Genomic DNA, 15,362 nt, shown 5'->3' with positions numbered 1-15,362 from the left:
GCTATACCACTTTTCATTCCCAATAATAAAAGTATGAGAGTTCCAGTTATTCAACACTCTTACCAGCATTTTGTGTCAGTTTGTTGTTGTTTTTGAGACATTATAACAGGTGTGTGTTCCATTGTGCTTTTAATTTACATTTCTCTACTGACTAATGATACTGAGCATCTTTTCATGTGCTTATTTGCTATGCGTAGTTCTTCTTTAATGAAGTATCTGTTCAAATCTTTTGCCCACTTTAATGGTCAGTTGCTTTTTCCATTATTGAGTTTTGAAAGTTCTGAGAATATATATTCTGATTACCAGGTCTTTATCAGATGGATGTTTTGCAAGTATTTCTCCCTGTGGCTTGTCCTCTCATTCTCTTCACAATATCACCTGAAGAGTAGAAGTTTAAAATTTTAATGAAATCAATTTTGTCAACTTTATTTTATGGATCATGCTTTTAGTGTCCTTTCTAAGTAAAAAATCTTTGCCTAACCCAACGTCACAAAAATTTCCTGTTTTCTTCCAGATATTTGATAGTTTTAAGTTTAAAATTAGGTCTTTTATCCATTTCTAGTTAACTTTTGAATGCAGTATGAGGCAAAAATTGATTTTTACATATGGGTGTCACTTTTTACAAATGGATGTCCTAATACTCTAGCACCATTTATTGAAAAGGCTATCCTTTCTGTAAGTCATTGCCTTGGAACCTTTGCTAAAAACCAATTAATATCTATGAGGTCTATTCTGGTATTTTCTATGCTGTCTTTAATACTTTAGCTTTCTAGTGAGTCTTGAAATCAGATAGGGTTAGTCCTTCTACTTTGTTCTTTTAAAAAAAATTTTGGCTATTCTAGATCTTTTGCTCTTCCTTATACTTTTTAGAATCAGCTTATTAATTTCTACAAAAAGCCTCCTGGGATTTTCATTGAACTTACACTTAATTTACATCTCAATTTGAGGGAAATTGACATCTTGAGAGTAATGAGATATTCTATTAGGTTTAAGTATTCCATGTTTTGGATGCTTTTTTAAATGGTACTTTCAAAAACTTTGTTTCCAATTGTCCCTTACTAGTATCTAAAGATACAATTGATTTTTTTGTATATTGCTCTTGTATCCTGAAACTTGGGATCGTCTATGTAGATAATCATATCATCTGAAAATACAGCTTAAAATTTTCCTTTCCAAAATGTATGGCTTTTATTTTTTTGTTGCCTTATTATACTTGCTAGGACCACCAATGCAATGAAAATCTCTTCTTGTTGCTCAGCGTGAAGATCTAAGACTCAATCACCATTAAGTTTTCATGTAGATTTTTTTGATAGAAGGCATTCCTTTCTATTCCTAGTTTGCTAAGAGTATTTTGATGCATGAATCTTGAATGTTGTCAAAGTCTTTTTTGCACCCCTTGAAGTAATCATATGGCTTTTCTTTTTCAAGCTATCTATATACTGAATTACACTGATTTTTGAATGTTGAACCAACCTTACATTCCTGGAATAAATCTCACTTGGTCATGTTTTATTATTCACTTTACATATTGCTGGATTCAATTTGCAAATACGTTGTTAAGGTCTTTTGCATTTGTGTTAATGAAGAATATTGAATAGCTCTCGAGATAATGCTGATCTCACAAATGAGTTGGGAAGTATTCCTTTCTCTTCAATTTCCTGGAAGACTTTTGAGAATTAATTATTATTATTTTTTTTAATGTAATGTTTGGTAGAATGCACCAATGAAGCCACCTAGACCTAGGGGATTTTTTCGTTTTTTTATTTTTTGGAGGTGAGTGGAGAATTATAGATTAAATTTATTTAATAGATATAGCACTATTCCATTTATTTTGTTTTCTTTTGAGGTTTTTTAGTTTGTAGTGTTCTTGCTTTTTTCACCTATTAGTTTGTATTTTTCTAAGGTTTTTTTTGGTTTTTTTTTTTTTTTTGGCATGTTTAGCTTTAACAGATGGACTAAGGAAATTTGATTCTTCTATCTCACTGGATACTTTCTTTACGAAATCTGAGCTTTTAAAAAAAACCACTCCATCATTAGTCTGTGTGTCAAATAAGACAAAGTAAAGACTAAAAGTAGCTATATCATAACCTCAATATGAGCTCCTTCCTTCTGTTTAAAATGGCCATGGCTGAAACTTACAACTGTGGCCTGAAACAAATATGATTAGAACAACTTTTACTTCCTAGACAGGCTGAGCAAATTAATTAACTCAACAATTGATTAAGACTCCGCTTGTCCACTTTGTACTAGGCACTTTGCAGCATACAAAACAAAGGAATCACCTCCAGGAAATTGTAATCTATCAACTGAATAACATACATAAAGCCAGGTATAATCAAACACAAATCCATATAGAGTGAATTTTCTATTGAAAGGCTGAAGAAACAGAAACAAGCATATTGGAAGGTTTATTTTAAAAAGTGAGTTTTTAATCGAATATTCAGAAAATGGACGTATGTTGCAAGAAAACATAGGGATAATATCTGTGGTTAAGAGAGAGGCACAGGTAGAACTATTATTTTTAAGGTCTGGGAAAGATAAAGTTGGAAAAGTGCAGAAAGTAAGATTGCTGCGGAGAGATTCCTGGGCAGTAGCCCAAGGAAGAGAACTAACATTACACGACAATCTCCAGGCCAATTCTTGGAGGTCATTTTTCTTCCCGGTTTACTGATGGGAAGATTAATGTTCGAGCATTTAGATAACTTGCCCACAGTCACCCATATCAATGGCAATCTGGCATCTGAACTCAGGTGCAAGATTAAAGCCCAGGCTTCTCTCACTGCCGTACATACTTTGCCAGCTAAAGGAGTTCAGCGATGTCCAATAAGAGAGTCTCCACTGCAGCATTTTAATCAGCAGTGAAGTAAATTCTAAATGATTTGTTGCTAGTAATATGCATTCATCCACTCAGTCAATAAATGTGTATTGACTGTCTTGCTCCGTGTCAGGCACTGGGTTAAGGTGCCACAGATACAACAGTGAACAAAATAAACATTCTTACTGCCACCATGAAGCTTATTTTCTAATGATGAAAACAGATATTGAACAAGTCAATATAAGTATGATTGATAGGTGTTTAAAAATAAAAAGATGTACATCACCTGGCAGAAGCATTAAAATGGGGCACCTAACTCAGTTTGGAGGTCTCTACAAAGAAATAACAGTTAAGCTGAAATTTGCAGTAGTCAGCTAAGTTAGAATGTGTGTGTGATAAAAAGACCTTATTTCATGGAAAATGAAAAATGATTACAGGGTTTTTACTAAGGGAGTAACATCCTATTCTTCAGATACATATTCTTAGAATTTATTCTGACTGCATTTTGGAAAATGTCTACAGAGATCATTGAAGGGGACATTGCTGTGTCAACGGGAGAAATGAGGGTGGTGGAGGTCGGCCTTGAGAGTGAGCTTGGATTGCATGCGGAAGTTGAGGAAGATTTCCAACATTTGTAACCAGGTATCTGGTAATATGCCATTTACCCAAATTTGAAATAACAGACAGAGCCAATGTAGTGTTAGGGGGACGTGGTAGGCAGATGAAGAGCTCAGTTTTGGGAAGTCGAATACGATGTACACAATGCAGTCGTTAACTGTGTGGCCAATGAAGTCAGACTGCCTAGCTGCAAATCCCAGCTCTGCCTTTTCACAGCTATATAACCACAACAAGATTTTCACCCTCTCTGTATTTATTTCAGTTTCTATACCTTTAAAATGGGGATATTAGTATCTCCCTCATAAAATTATTGTTAAGATTAAAATTAGTTATACACATAAAGCTCTGTCTTAATACAGTATGTAGGCTTGGTAAGCATCTATATACTTGAACTACAACTATTATGTGACTGAGATGTTCAATATACAGCTGAATGTATTGTTTCAAATCTCAAGAAAAGGAGAGGATCATTGAAAGATTGAAATTCCTAAACTCCTTTGTGTGTGAGCGGGGGACACGTAACTTAGTTGGAAGCACTTGATGGGCAATGCAAGAACTTCTGGCACTCTCTTGTCCTATGACATACATGCTGACAACCTTTGAGAATTTAAAAACTCCAGCCTGGGTCTCTAAGTAATTACAACAAGCAAGTCTCACGGCAACCTTAGGCAGAAATACAGCATAAGTGAGAAAGAAATTTTTGTTATTTTAAGCCACTTGAAATTTGAGGATTGTTTGTTATTGTGGCATAACCTAGTCTGTACTGACTGATGCATCGATGAGCTATTTAATTATGCAAATGACATGGAAAGTTTGAAAAACTGTGGATGTAAAGTAAAAGACTTTATATGTTTAAAGCAGATTTATAATCTGCAAATTATTTTCTTCTAGGTATGGGTCTAGATTGTACCTTGCAATCCAAAGAAGAAACTGCTTGTCTTATAGAGATATGTGGGCTTCTGACTGAGTAGCTGCTACTGGGACATTAGAAATTGAGACCACAGGAAGAATGTTCAGGCACAATTTTCACTTCATACTGGGAAAATGCATGAATAAAAGCTTGACTAGATTTGGCAAAATTCAACATTACTGATGTTATTTAAAACTACTAAACCCAAACTTTAAGAAATTCGAAAATAAGGAACTGTAGTTCTTTTGTAATTTGGAAGAGGGAAACGTAAAAAAGTGACCCTCCTTCATCTGCCTGACCATTGTATGAAGCTGAGTGGTTGAGTTCTATTATGGTTTCTTGGAAGGCAAGGCCTCAGCTATGGAAAGGAAATGAGGTCTAATAGCAGTGGATCTTTCTACTCACAGTCACCCTGGGAAGAGGCAGACTTGGGGACTGGGAGTAACAACTGGGAAGGCAGAGTTTAAACTGGAGATGAGGAGGGAATTCCTTTTATCTTGGGGCATTACTCTCTGAAGCTTGGAACCCAAAATATCCAGGCTGCCTGGGTGGTGATAAGAGTAGCTGCCATCCTCGGCAGGGCAGCAGGTTGGTGGCTTGTTGGATAGGAAATCCTACGGCCAAGAAATCACTCAGCAAGACACTCCAAAATAGTGGGCTGCAATGGACAGCTCCAAAAGTCTCCATATTTAAAAACCAGTTGTAAGTTTCTTTGCTCTGATTTCTTCTGTTTCCCTGAGCCTTCAGTAAAGTTTTGGGTAACGTCAAAGCCTGGTCTCAGTAGGGCTGGGTAGATTTCTGGAAAGGGTCTGTGTCTGTGCTCAGTCCTGGAATAAAGGAGTAACTCACTTTGAAGTCAGCATGGCAGAGGCAGCATCGAATCTTGGCCAGCACAGGTATCAACAGGCTGGAACTGAGGAACAGCATAGGCACATGCAGAGGGCTGGAAGCCTGTGTGAAACACCCGCCAGAGATTCCCTAAAAGAAATTAGAAGGAACCTGAGAAGGTCATCCTGCTCTTATGCAAGTGGAGACTATCAATCAGCACAGGTTAAACCGTGACCTCATTTGCACTGGTGAAGCCAGAGGGATACGGGTTACAAATATAATCCAAAGTGTATGCCTCTTGGGGAGTATGATGCTCGTGGGAGTTTGTCTGCCAAGTGGAAATCATTAGGACATGTTTGGTGATAAAAGCTTGAAACATTCTCTTCTAGACAATGGGGAGCCTCTGTGGGCCTTCGGTTAGGGAAGTGAGAATGAAAACAAAAAGATTTTGAATTTTTACTACTTTCTAATACCATTATAGCAAATACGAACTTGTTTTCCCATAACTATCCTATTAAGAAAGTTATAAATATTGTAAGGGAAATGTGTTTTCTGTTGAAACAAGACAGTAAATCAAGCTTGAAGCTTGTGTATTTAGTTAGTGAAATGTAGGTGAAAAAAAATCTCAATAAATCAAGAATCTAACCTTAATGTAAGCAGTTCATTAGTTAAAACTCACAGCCAAGTATAAGTTTACACAAACCTGAAGTGACAATACCGAAATAGCATCTGTTTTCAAGCATCTGCTTCCAAGAAACTGTTCTTCTTATTGAACAATGGGATAAATCGTGATCCTCCTATAATCCTTTTAGGATTGGGGGCGTTTCCCGTGAAGTTTTCAGATGGCCTGGGCTCGCTCATGTTTCTTCAGTAACAAAATCTGTGGCTATAATTTGCTCAGTTTACGACTCTGAAGTAGCAATCATGTAAAGCTCAATCGTAGATGTTGGGGACACAAGGCGAAAACTGTAGGGAGGAGGCCTGAGAAAATTCAGGGGAAGGAGAGGAAAAGAGTAGAATGGCGTTTTCTACAGAACAAGGACACCCAGGAGTGAAATAACTGAGGGCAGAGTCATCAGTACTAAAACAGGAAATAAAATGAAGAAAATGTCTGATGAAGAAGCCAGTGTGCTTACAGTGGAATTGTATTAAATGTGGATTTAATTTACTTAAGTGCAACCCATGCGATAAAGGAAACCACATCAAGGAAAAGAGAGAGAAATAACCTAAATAGGTATGGTTGATTTCACATGCTATTCCCACTCAATGAAACATGCTCTGTAGAGAAATTCAGAGGGCAATGTGAATTTGTTTTTCTCTCAGCTCGTACTATGTGGGCACATTACTGCACTGAATATGAATCTAGGGTTTTAAGATGCATATTTTTCCACCAACATGGTTCTTAAACTCAAGCCAACTACTTTATCAGGTGCCCTATGGGATGGGGGTCAAGGATGGAATGGCAAGACACAGGGGAATCCTGTCATTGGATTAATTAAAAGATGTATGTTAGTCTCTGTATTGGTGGGAGTTCAGGCAGATAAGCAGAAGCACTAGGAGAGATATGGGATAAGGAATACAAAAACCTTACACAATTATGTAAGTTGGTGAAAAGTGTGTGGAAAGCTATTGCCTAGGCATCTGTAAGTGGGTCTGAAGTTTCTGTAGGTCAGCATGACTGGTATTGAGAAAAAAAGCTGGATGTGACATGAGGAAGGGCAAAGATAAACTGGAACCCACAAGAACAAACTGAAACCCGGAAAACAAAGTGAAACTTGCATTTTTCTCTTACTATCTCCAGACCTGATGAGGCTTGTGACATATAGAAGTAAACAGTGCCTTTTACCACAGAGCTACACACACACTTGGTCCAGGACTTAGAGAAGCTAAAGAAGATCTGGCAGGAGCTGAAGGAGCCACAGGCCCACCTGTAGCTCCACAGCCATCAAGGTAAAGCAGTAGATAAGCAACAATATGCACAAGCTGCTACAGCAACTAGTGCCTTAGACTAAACTTACAAGCATAATGCTGCCACTTCCCCTGTGCCTTCCAAATCACATGCAAGCTTTTCTCGTGGCCAGCCCTAGTCCAGAACCAGACATGGAAGGGAATACTAGGCAAAGTAGTTCCAATTTTGCTAAACTGACACACTACAAAGCCACTGTAGCCTCCAACATTAGGCTTCCAAGGGATTTCCAGGGATAATGCTGATGAAATGTTTACCTATGTGCTGTACTTAGAACTCAACCCTTGTGTAAGATGTAACTCCACCATTCAGATTGACACATACTAACATTCTAGGAGGGAAAATTGCTTCCAACTTCTAATGCCAACATTCTGGCTGGTATATTCTTCTCTTCCATTGTTAGGGCAGTTACGGTCTGCCTGCTGAGAAGAATACAATTGAGTCTACAATATCATGTTAACAGCATTCTTCTCAGAAATCCTGTGTTTGTAAAAGTTATTATTAAATACAAACATTCCTACACATGTGTTGTGATTTTTTAAAAAAAAAATACTTGAAAAGCCTTTATTTGCTGCCACGAACCTGCCAACCTGGCGTTGGATCTTCAAAAAAAAAAAGAAAACATTTCTTTTTAAGTGTAGATAGCCCAAAACTATATATTTCTTATTTCTTTCTGTTTACTAAAAGTAAATATAAAGTGTTTATATTGGTAAAAATTTCAATATTCATAACTCTGATATTTGACATTTCTTCTGAAAAACAATTCCATTACGGGAAAAGGTTATGGTGCTTTATTCCCTTTAAGGAATAGTTTACACAAATATGTGTTCCATCCCAGTAATTTCTCAGAGTGCCCAAGAGCTTAGTGATAGCTGAATTCTTAGTAAAACTATTAGCTTAGGTGACCATTAACTAATAACTGCTGCTATATGCTATTTAATGATACGGTGAGCTCATTGAGGTCAGAGCCGTGTCTCATTCCTATCTGTACTCAAAGCACCTGGCACATACTAAGCACTCAATAAATATTTATCAAAAGATTGAATGTTTTTTGTGTGACTTGAAATGTTTGGGTTTAAAAGCCTGACTTTAGATGAGAGACTCAGATCCAGAACTGGGTGAGCATAGAAAACACAAATCAGGTTAGTGGACAAAGAAAGGGAGTTATTTTCAATCTATTTGCCCTTATTCGTTTCCATCAAAAACTGCTTATTAATTATACACTATATAGCAAGCATTCCATCAGGCAATAGAAATATAAAAATAAATGACAGAGGCCTCACCCTCAAGTATTTCAGTCTTGTCTGGCCTCAGGCACAGAGGCAAATAACTGCAGGGTAAGTTCTTTTAATAGAGATGTGTATATAGAGCAAGAAGTGAGCAAATATATTCTCTAATGAGAAACTCAAACTAACCAAAAGAGATGGCTGGAGTTCTAGGTCTGAAAGGTGCATAAACGGTATGGTTCCAATTTCTTACTACTTAAATTAAAATGCTCATTTAGGGGTAGGAGAGGGGTTGTACAAGGCTCCACTTCACTGGTAGTTCAGGGCCACCCACAGCTTAAGGAAATTACTGTTTATTAACATACCTGAGCTTGTAGAACCAGAAAAGTCACTTAGATATGGTTTTCCAAACTGAAATCAGAAGGCATCCATTCACTCCAGTAACATAGTTCTCAGGTGCACAGAGTATTGCACAAGTATACTATATCTTCAAGAAGTGAGTTTAAGTTATATTATTATTCAGTTATTTAACTAATCCTTACAGAGTATCTGATAGGGCCTTACTGATTCCATATTGGTTGCCAAGCATGAAACCAAGGACCAGTAATTGCTAATATCAAGTTGAACATCAAAGAGCTTGAGTCAGATGACAAAATAATTTCAAAACAGTATGATAACATCTAAGCAGATAATTATGGCACCATACATATCAGGAGCCACAGAGTATTATTTGGACACTGTGTAGGAGCCATTTACTTGGTTTAGACAGGAATTTGGGAGAACTTCAGAAAGCAGATATTTCTACTGAATCTTGAAGAATGACTGGGGGTCTACCAAATACAGAAAAGCAAAGGCTTCCATAAATACTCAGTAAAATTTAATCGAGCATATTTTAGGCAACACTTTTAATGACTTCCTAATCATCTTTAGGTACCGACTATCTCTAAAGGTAGCACTGAAGCAAATTATCCAGCATTGCTCTGAAGCTTCTTTGGAATGTTGTATGGCTCCAAAAGAACTGGGGGAAAGTGAGACATCCAAATGCACGTATTAAATTGCTTTGTTAACTGACTAAATATATAAAAAGTGAAACTACAGCTAAGAGAGCATGAGCAGGTCAAGTCTGACCTACCTTCAAACACCATTCGTATTTCACTAGTAGCGAAAGATGAGCATCCTCAAGAAAGCGTTTGGATCCATCAAATCAACACTTACTTACTTGATGGCTACTCGTGCTAATCACTTTGCTAGGCTCAATGAGCATGGAGTTTGGTTAAAAAAGTTTTCAAATGACAAAAGTATCTATACTTCCAGAGGACAGGGCCAGGCCTTCCATTTGGTCTTTAAAAGACCAATAAAAAGGATGGTTCAATTCCCAATTGTTTTCCATCTAACGCAACTCATTCACCTATTCTCTTATATATCTTGTTCCTGACTTTGTGCTCTATAAGGCTTTCCTGTTGTTTTAGAAAAATCCATTGGACTTGAATCATATAGTGAAAGGCCTTCATTTGGCTTAATTATGTTTTATGATTTTTTTTCTCACCATCCTCTGGTTTTAAAATCTCAGAAGCTCAGTAAGTATAATCTAGGGAGCATTAGCACCTCAGGAATCCATTACTGTTATTTATCATTTTGTTTTCATTAAAATTTCCATTAACCTTTTCTCCATCAGAGTATAGATTATAAATTGCAATCAACTGTCTATTGAACAGAAGGAAATCTTGCTTGTAACTGATTAAACAACTAAATAAATGATTTTGCCCTCACTGTTCATCCTGTTGGTTCTTAAGAGCTACTTTCTAATCATTTCACAAACAGGTTAGTAACTTTTTACTAAAGGTTATAAAAGTAACTTCTGTAAAAGTAAAACTTTTCAAAAAAGTTAGGTCTTCAAATATGTAGATCAAATTCTACAGTACAGTTAACTCCCAATTATTTATATCTAGGCACACCAAGACACGTAATTGAGAGAGCAGCTAAATTAGGCAGTGCGTAAAAGATTTGTCTAAAGTCCCTTTTGTGATACATACAAGTGGAAATCATAGAAGCTATTATTTGCATAACATATCTAAAGTCGAATAGCACAATAGAGAGTATTTCAATTCCAGTAACTCTTCTATTAACAAAGGAGATATATTTCAACTATTTGACTTTGTGCTCAGAGATCTCATTGCCAGAGGTAAAAGTACTAGAAATCTTAGGAATGTATTCCAGAACATTTCTTTCTGTGTAGCAGAGTACTTCCTCTTACCCTCCTGCATTTTAGGCAAAGCTAGAGCGAATACCCGGGCTCTCTTGGCTTTTTAGAAGGGTACACATGCCTGTCTTAAAAAAATTACTTAAATTGCGACAATAACAAAAATTAAGAGCTAAAATTATTGAGCTATAATTATGTTCCAGGAACTTCAGGTGCATTGTCATATTTAATTATGACAATAACCCTCTAAAACAGATATTATTCCCATTTTATAGGTGAGATTATTAATATCCCCAAAAGTTTAAATAATTTGCCAAAGACCCATACCTAGAACATGTCAGAGCCAAAACTCAAACCCTGGTCTGATTCATAAGCCCAAGTACTCAATATTTCTCCAAACCATAAGGGCTGACATTTTACAGCCCAGACGTTACTGATATCCAATGCCATCCATCTTGAAGTGCATGAGGACTCAGCAAGGCCTGAGCTCTCTCTGTGTTATCTGCAAGAGATCTGGATATGTCACAGTGCTACTTACTTTTTCTGGTTAGCAGTGCCCAGCACTGAGGTTTTAGAGGTTCAATAAATAAAATCCCCCTTTCCTACCCACTCAAGTTTGGAACCAATTTAGAGGACAGATTCAGGAATCGGTCAAGATTGAGACATCGGTTTTACTGCTGCTATGACTACATTAGAGGATGTGACTAAGAGACTCACTTGAATTAAGCTCTTTGTCCCAAGTGGTACTCAAGCCTGGGTGGGGTGTGGGGAGGAAGGTTTGGAACTATAAAGCCCATGTACTTACTCAGGGTTGTTTTGCTCTGCTCCAGGGCAAACAGGAGGAATAAACCAAATCTCTGCTCATTGCCTTTTAATTGATTAGTTCTATCCACTCAGGAATCAAGGACTAAGGCGGTGGTCAACAATCTAGTAGTGCACCCATTCTGCACAAGGAAAGGTGAGCAAGGGCCACAGAGAGTCATTCTGTGGAACAGTCACCAATGGAAACGTGAGAAGTGGAGGCAATGAGTTCCCACCTAAGGACTTCTTTACACCCCTGCCAGCAGCTTGGTGGTTTGTGTGAAAACGATTTCATGGGATATTGTCAAACCAAATATTAATGTAGTCAAAAAGGAGAAAAGCAAAGAAAAGACTTATTGTTCCAAAGGGTGAACACTACCTACCACATTCCACCAGACATGTAATGAGTTAAGGAAGAGAAAATCTCCACCTACAAGGAATTTATCATTTCATTGGTGGTGGCAGGGGGACTGTGAGGTTAGAAGAAAAAATGCAAAATCTTTATGGTATTGCAAAACAACTGTGCACCCCAGAGATCCACTTTCCACCCTCCTCCACCAAGAGGCAGCACCAACAGGCTCCTCCTTGCCCCACTTCTCGTTGTGTTTGCCAATCAGAACACCGCCAGATGGTGGAGGGCAGGCGACAGCAAGGTCGGGATATTTTATCCTTCCCTGCTGGTCATGTGGGTTGGCTGTGTCCCTCTACTGAAGGCCGCAGCTCCTGTCCAGTGGTGCCTCTGAATGTCAGGTGCACTTGTCCCCTCCCCAGGCGCCTTCGGTCCTAGTAGTGGAAATGGGTTACTGCACCCTATTCATTTCCCTAGCCCCTTCAGAAGTCATCCCATTATTAAATGCTGTTCAAATTACCCCATTTGATTGTGAAATCTCCTTCTTGCCAAGAACCCTGACAGATAAAAGCCTATCTTTGCAGCTTCCATACCTTTTTTTACCTTTCAAATCCAAGCTCACCTGGACTCCTGTATTGGCCTCCTAAATGATCACTCACTTCTCCCAGTTCTACCCTTCTCAGCCCATCCTCCACAGGGCACCTAGAAAATCTTTTTAAAATGCTAACAAGATCAAGACGCCACCCCCATCCTGTTTAAAACCCATCATAGGCTTCTGATCACACTCAAAATAAAATCTAAGTACCTTGCAGAGTCCCTGGAGACCACTCTCATCTGACCAGGCCGTCCTCTCCAGCCTGACCACAGACTATCCTTTCTTGTCTTCTCTGCAACACTCATACCCTTCAACGGCCAGGTTGCCTCCTGCCTCAGGGTCTTTTTAAGTGCTGGAGTCCTAGCCACGTCCCCTTTCCACTTAGCTAGTGCCTACTGATTTCAAACACCGCTTCCTCAGGAAATCCTTCCCTTCCTCTCCCCAACATCCTATATACCTTCCCCCATGTGCCCCACCCCCAACCAGATCAAGCACACTCGTTATATGCTCCCACGGCTCCCTATGATTTCCTTCTAGACACTTGCACATTTTTAAACTATATGTGTGTGTGGCTATTTTTTTAAATGTCTCTTTCCCTTTCTGATCATAAGCTTTATGAGGGCAAAGTCTGGGACGGTTGTGATCATCATGTAGTCATTCATGCCTCACATGGACCTGACACAAAACACTCAGCAGATGTTTGCTGAATGAACAAATGATCTCATTTCAGTTCACATCAGTCTTGGTTGATAGGAGAGGAAGGAAGTAGGAGGGAAAGCACGGGACCCTATGTCTGAAGGTCTTAGTACACAGGCCTGGGACCACCTCATGACTACCGAACCGAAAGACCCAGCTAACCCCTCAAAGCCTCCGCTGCTTCACGTTTAAAATAACGATACTCGCTTCACAGGGCCATTGTCCTGTGAGACCATCATCCAGGCATGAGAACCTTGTAAGCTGTAAAGTGCAGGGCACGTGTCGTTATTATCCCAGTTCCCAATAGAGAAACTTGCTCACGTGAGTACAAAGGGACAGACATACCACTACACTTGTTCCCAGGAGGGAAGCACGAGTGGTTCCAGGGAGGGCCAGGGCTGCCTGGGGTGTTAGTGAAACCCGGTGAATTTAGTACAGAAAAATTCCTCGGAGAATATGATGTAAGCGGAAATTCAAACAAAGATAAGTTGGTGATTCTGTTCTGAGAAAAGGGAGGTTATTGTCTGTGAGTGGAGAGGCAAGCCATGTAGGCCATCCAGAGCTATGCGGTCAGAGAAAGTGTTTTCTCTCAACAAATAAACATGTGTCAGGGTAACAGTATGCTGATTTTTGCCTTCAGTGAATTCAACTCTGAAATCTGGGGAAAAAAGATATGATTTTTAAAAGAAAAATGTGATGGGACGATGTTTAGGGATTTATACTGTGATTTCTCCTACTATCAACCCATTTCATGTCCTAGTACCCCTTGCTATTTTTCTCACGTTTGGTGAGAAGTATTTATTCCCTCGGGGATAAGAAGATTCAGCTAAAATCCCAGGCTTTTGAGTTTCAGATGTTTTGTTTTTTGAATTGCATAAACCTAAGCCCTAAGAAAACTCAGGGCATAAGACAAAAGCTTTGGAAGAATACATAATGATCTAAAGGTAAGGTTAAGGTGGGGGTGTGGCGGGGGTGTGGGGGTGTCGGAAGGAGTTATCAAGAGAGGGACTCTAGGGAAGTCAAAAAATATTCTACTGCTAAGAAAGAGGCCTGAGCCCTGGGCTTGGCTATGCTCCACCTTCTGCTACTTGCCTGAGCCCAGGTATTGGATGAGGAGGGAGGGAGAGTTGAGACACATGGCAATGGCACAAGCTCCAGAAAGGCTCTGCAACTCCATGTACCACTTTCCCAGGTGGGGCTCAGATGTCCCTCTGCCAAACTGATAGGGTAGCAGAAAGAAGATCTGCATGAAGGAGCTAAGCAAGGGCACCCAAGAGTCTTAGAATGTTTCTCAGGAGCCCAAGAGTAAGGCAGACCTGGCCTGGGAGCTGCGGCGGTGACCTATGTGGACCCACTAAAAGCCTTGATGGGAACGAGGATGTCAGCTCAAGGGATGCTGACAACATAGAGACCAAGTGACTCTCAGCAGCCAACACAGCAACAATTTAAAGCCTACCTAGGGAAAAGGGCAGAGTTTCCGAGATTAAACTTCAGTAGGGTTATAGAGAAGTGATGATAGGTTTATTTCTATACACCTGAGAGAACTGAAAATTTAACCCAGTTCAGAAATAGTAACATAGTGGAATATGCATTAAAGTGTCAAATAAGCTAGAGAAGTGTGGACTGGGGAAGCTCATGGGTCCTACCTCCCTTATATATACACACATGCATGTGCACACGCACATACACATGCACACACACGCACACACACATTTTCAGGGCGTTTTTCTTCACATCATATTGATTTCATCTCCTCATTTAAATAAACTCACACAATAGGGACTTCCTGCATCTCTTTCTGAGAACAGTCCCATAGTTCAGCACCCTTGAATTGCTTAGCCTCTAAATTATGTAGGTTTACTCCAATGTCCCTTAGAGCCTCCACGGGTAGTCTTTCATGTCAAATATTTTTTTCATGGTAATAAAAAAACAACTCTAGATGTGTTTAACACAGCATCCAAGGTGTACCCAAGGGGTATAATTAGTACTTACTATGCTAGAAAGAAAAGGCAAGATATAATGCAGCAGCATTTTCCTGAAAGAAAACAGTAAGGTACGGGGGTAACGCATGGCTTCAAAATTGTCTTCCTTCCTCAGGTACTAAGAAGTGATATTTACTGTGCTTCTGTTAATTATGGAATAAGACAAGGGGTTACTCAACATATGCCAGGCACCCACTCTCTCACTGAGGGAGTAAAATAGGCTGCCTGTGATTGCTAATGTTGTTTGCAAGGACCAGCACCACAGAGATTTCCAGATTCCCAGTCAGGTGCAGGGTAATGATGACAACTGATTCTATTAACAGCACTTAACTTTTTTTTTTTTTTAAATAAATGTGGGTGTGTGTGGAGACATATT

Source organism: Pteropus alecto, unplaced genomic scaffold (assembly GCF_000325575.1).
Source record: "Pteropus alecto unplaced genomic scaffold, ASM32557v1 scaffold196, whole genome shotgun sequence".
Classification (NCBI taxonomy): domain Eukaryota; kingdom Metazoa; phylum Chordata; class Mammalia; order Chiroptera; family Pteropodidae; genus Pteropus; species Pteropus alecto.
This window is presented reverse-complemented; position numbering follows the sequence as displayed.